We start from the raw sequence: 5621 nt of genomic DNA on the forward strand, positions 1-5621 counted from the left end.
CTTTCTATCCTCAGTGGTAACCCCATTAATCTTACATTTCCGAAGTGTGTTGAGTTCCCCTTTCCTCTTTTCCAAATTAAAAATGCCTTTTCCTCATACAATGTATCTAGTTGATTCTGTAAATCATTCAATTTAGCTTTCTCATTAAGATAAAGATGCTCAATCTCTGTGATANTTGTTATCTAAGGAGTAAAGATTCTCATAAAACTTAGTGGTAAAGTCTGATAACTCCTTTCTATCCTCAGTGGTAACCTCATTAATCTTACATTTCCGAAGTGTATCGAGTTCCCCTCCTCTTTTCCAAATTAAAAATGTATCTACTGTTCTTTTCACCTTTTCAAGCCATTGTTTTCTGGATCTTATAAAGGCTCCTCTAGCCTTTTCCTCATACAATGTATCTAGTTGATTCTGTAAATCATTCAATTTAGCTTTCTCATTAAGATAAAGATGCTCAATCTCTGTGATATCCGCAATTGTTTTAGAGTTCAGCTACCTCATGTAACGTCTGGAAAGTGATGGGTGTGGAGTCAGACGCAGAGAGCAGAAGGTAGACGGAAAAAACGCTTTAATGTCCTTTCGGCTAGTAACCAGTTAAAAACATGGGTGAAGCCCAAAACACAGGTGCAACAAACCCAAAACCATAGTTACTAAAAAAAAACCCGGACAGCGAAAACCCAAAAGAACACAAACACCACATACGTCAAAATAACAAGCCCGCACAAACACCAGCCGGCTAAACGAACTTAAATAACACCCCTCCCAAATCCCCAACAAGGAACAGGTAAAAACAATTAGACAAAAACAAACAAAAAGGAAAAAGGGATCGGTGGTAGCTAGTAGACCGGTGAAGACGACCGCCGAGCGCCACCCGAACAGGAAGGTGAGCCACCTTCGGTGGTATTCGTGACACCTCACATCTCCTTAAAGCAAGCCGTTTTCCATAAGTAATACAGGCTGAGCAGATTTTTAATTTCAGCAGTTCCCAATATTTCCCATATTCTGCATTAGATGTAGCTAAACTCCAGTAAACAGAAATTAGATTCTTAATCACATTTTTAAATCATCATGCAATAACAATGAGTTATTTCATTTCCAATAACCACCAGAGTATTTCTTACCATCATTACTGCACATTCTTACAGTCAYCCATKTGACTTTATGATSCGTCAGGACTGCAGGCAGTATTTTTGCCTCTACTGTTTTGGGCTCAAGACTAGAGGTTATCACCCACAAATCAATTCTTGATTGTAGAGAACYATCTCTATTACTCCATGTGTARTGTTTCTCTCCAGGGTTTTTAACTCTCCATATGACAATTAAGTCCAGGCTTTGGCAGAAATTCACCAATTTGTTCACACCAATGTTAGGCCTATGGGGCAATCTATCAGTCTGTTTAGAATAAACCATATTAAAATCTCCACCTACTATAATCTGACTGGATGGATATTTTCTCAGACTTTTAAGAATTTCTTCTAGAAGTAAGTTATTTGGAGGACTAGAACAGTATCCATATACATTACACAACACAATCTGTCCATGTGGTMGATGACCGCTACTAGCCAACGTCCATTGGAGTCAACAAAAATTGCCCTTTGAAATTGTGTGCTAAAATTGCAACCCCAGCTGAATGATTAGTCCTGTGGGCCAAAGAAATGGCACTGCCCCACTGATTTTTCAAAAAATGATAGTCCTCTTTGCATGAATGCGTTTCTTGAACGAATACAAGATATGCGTTGCAGTCCATACAAAACAAAAAAAACGCTTTTCTCTTCAACAGGTTTCGTATCCGCCTGGCATTGATTGACATAAACTTCAAGTCCATATCTACAGAATAGAAAGAAAAATCCTATGCAATCTCAACTCTACCCTATCTATAAAAAGTTGCTTTATATATGTATTAACAGAAGTCTTAACTTGTAAACAGTAACACCATAATTCAAAACTAGAACGCTCTGTTTGCAGTGGGGAAGGAGCTACCTTATAAACCTACCGACAGAACAAATCACTGCGGTCGTAAGGTGGCGGTTTTTCTCCAATGTATGAGTGCTCAGCTAGCAACTGCCTTCTCCTCCCATTGCTCTTTCGCACATTTTTTTCTTCCATTTCTCAAAGTTTCAGGTCAACTAAGCGTTGTTCTCTATTGTGTTTACTATAAGCCAAGTTCCGTTACATTTAAGTAAGTTTGAGAGGGCTAAAAGTCAAGGTTACTCGGAGCAAGCTGACATCTCGTCTGCACTCTCCTCCATCTTCAGCACCTCCGATTTGAACGCTTGTTGTGTGCATTTTTACACGCGTTCATTACACCTGTTCAGTGTGCAATTACAGGTGATTAGAACGCTTGTTATGGGTATTTTACATGCGTTCATTACACCTGTTCAGCCTATTGGTTAAGGAATGGCGTTTTTATAGTTGTTTTTTGGATAATTGCAGAAAGCTACTAAATAAGTTAAAGTCACATGTTGTGTTTAAAAAAAAAGCACAAAGGCTTCATAATTCAGAAAGGTATTTTTTCATTTTAATTAGCTATACATCATTTTTCCTTGTCTGAAGTATCAACTGTGTGTGTGTGTGTGTATTATATGTGTGTGTATATGTATATATAAATTATAAGTCTTTCCATCCACCAGATGGGATTGTTTTGCGAAAAGTACCTACATTTCCAAAACCCCATCTGTTTGATGAATAAATTAAAGCAATAATAGTCACTATACTTTCCAAACCACAAAGGCTGAATTACAATGTTTTCTAAAAAGGAATTCATAAACTGTTATGGAGGCAGCAGAGGAAGGACCAGGGTAACACACATTTGAGATAAATAAGTGTCTTGTGCATATGGAAAATGTCTGGAATATTTTATTTAAACTCATGAAACATGAGACCAACACTTTACATGTTGCATTTATATTTTTGTTCAGTGTATATACGTCCATGTGAAAATGTGGTGCAAACTGAGACATCACCGCTCAAGTTGGTAATCCAATGTTTTGAAAATAGCCATCTGTCCAGTACATAGCATGCACATACTGTATCTAATGTTATCTTAAGGCTACCTCTGCAGTTTATTTTGTCATTGATAGGATGTACATTTATCCTACTTATTTCCTGACATTGTCCAAGTTCTGATTCTCATTAATTCTCCCTCCTCCAATGAATTCCATGTTACCCACTTAGAATAAGATCTGGCTGTRGCAGTGCRCAGYAGAGGTGAGACAAAACTGCTACAGAGATAAAATGGTACGATCTCTATCTTGAGCAGCCATATTTCAAGGTTGAACCAATGCAATAGGTATTTTATTGGCTTGCTAAATGAGCTGCTTTTCCTGAAAATGTATTTCTGATAAAGTTGTTAGTTCTAGGAAATGTCAAGTACGCAAGCATCTGCAGACCAGCGAGGAGGAGGAACGTCTATAGAACAAGAATTACTAGCTAGTTATATCAGAGACATTTTATTGGCTTGCTAAATGAGCTGCTTTTCCTGAAAATGTCTATCCGATAAGCTACACTCTTAGAAAAAGGTSCTATCTAGAACTTAAAAKGATATTCAGCTGTCCCTATAGGATAACMTTTTGAAGAACCCTTGTTGGTTCCATGTAGAAKCATTTTCACAGAGGGTTCTACCTGGAACTAAAAAGGGTTATACTATGGGGACAGCTGAAGAACCCTTTTTTCTAAGAGTGTATCTAGTTCTAATGCAATGTCCYTATTACAGCCACAACATGATGYTCATGTAGTCAAGCATCTGAAGACTAACGAGGAGGYAAAAAGCCTGCTTTGGATGAGCAAGGAAGAACAATAACAACTAGCTATATAAGATAAACATGTTCAGGAAAAGCACGGAGAGAGTAAGCTAGTAGTAGTAACATATATATTTGAAACCTCACATGTGCAAGTATCTGTTATATTTAAGCAATTAGGCGCCTCYGAGMTTTGTGGTATATGGACAAAATACCACGGCTTAAGGCTGTTCTTACTTACGATGCAATGTGGAGTGCCTGGATACAGCCCTTAGCCGTGGTATATTGGCCATATACCACAATCCCCCAAGGTGCCTTATTGCTATTAAAAACTGMCTACCAACGTAATTACAACAGTAAACAAGTAAGATTGACTCATACCTGTGGTATACAGTCTGATATACCATGGCTTGCTATTTGTCTCATGTTGTACCGATCATGAACAAGACTGAATTCTGTTGAATTCTCAACTGGTCTAAATTCTTGTTAGGAAGATGCTGCTGTTCAGAATGACATGTTTATGACTGTTGATGTTCACAGGAATCTCCACATGCTATGTTGAACATGCACCACAGATGGAGGGGGAGGGAAAACGGACTGCTTCTTTCTACCACACCTTCACCAAGTCATACAATGTTTGCTTCATGAACAATTGTTACATCTTAAATAAATACAGAATTATTTTAGTTTATTCTGTTTCTAATGTTTTTTTTATGCTGGATGTGAGTAATTTAGCAGGTCTATAGTATGTATTGGTTCGAAACGTTTATTAAATATCTATTCAGTCAACTCACATTTTAGKAAACATAAAAGTATGTTTTGTACTGTTACTTTTTACATGCTGAAYCAGTCATTAGTTTTGAGCTAGACTATGATCAGGGAAATGTCTACTACCCTTTTTAAAATGTTGAATGAAATTAGCACCGTTTCTAATAGTTTGTTGCAAAAGCATGCTGGTGCAGCAGATTCGATTTCCGCTTATAAACCCAGGGTCGTTACAATACTATTGCGAGCTATCTAACTAGCCTTGCTATTTCAATTAAAATAAGTGAGCTACCCAGCGTCAGCTTTGTAGTTGTAATGCCATGTGGAAAAAGTGGTTTTAATTTATTCCTCCATTTTTCTCACCAACGCCTTGACTAATTTTAACAATTTGATCCATATTTAGAAACYTCTCCCTGAGTAGGCGATTKATCGCAAAAGGCCGGAAGTCAAACAAAGTCAAACTCACGAAAATTGAGGTGCGAGGGCTACAATGTGGTACTTTCAGACACATGGAACGTACCCGTTACTACACAGGCGTTCAGAACGTGTGCAGTGGCACAATTTCATGCGTCTGAAAGCACAATATTCAAACGTTCCAATCACCTTGTAAATGCAGGTGTAATGAACGCGTGTAAAAATGCCTGGCACAATTTCATGCGTCTGAAAGCACAATATTCAAACGTTCCAATCACCTTGTAAATGCAGGTGTAATGAACGCGTGTAAAAATGCCTGGCACAATTGCATGCGTCTGAAAGGGCAACATTCAAACATTCAAATCACCTGTAAATGCAGGTGTAATGAACGCCTGTAAAAATGCCCACAACAAGCGTTCAAATCATGACGATTTGAAACTCTTGGCCTTCCATATAAAAATGTCCATAACAAGCGTTCAAATCACCTGTAAACAAACTGGACAGGTGAACAAAAATCGCGTGTATAAAAAAATGACATTTGACACTTGAAAAAAGCAAGTGAAAAATTATAATAACAAGTGTTAAGACGTGTTCCGGGTAAGACGACTTGAAACTCTTGGCCTTCCATACCTCACAGCAGGTGGCGGCATGCACAAAGAAATTGTGCGAACGCAACGATACCAAAGAAGAAGCTGTAGACACCTCGCG

Source organism: Salvelinus sp. IW2-2015, linkage group LG2 (genome assembly GCF_002910315.2).
Source record: "Salvelinus sp. IW2-2015 linkage group LG2, ASM291031v2, whole genome shotgun sequence".
In the NCBI taxonomy this organism is placed as follows: domain Eukaryota; kingdom Metazoa; phylum Chordata; class Actinopteri; order Salmoniformes; family Salmonidae; genus Salvelinus; species Salvelinus sp. IW2-2015.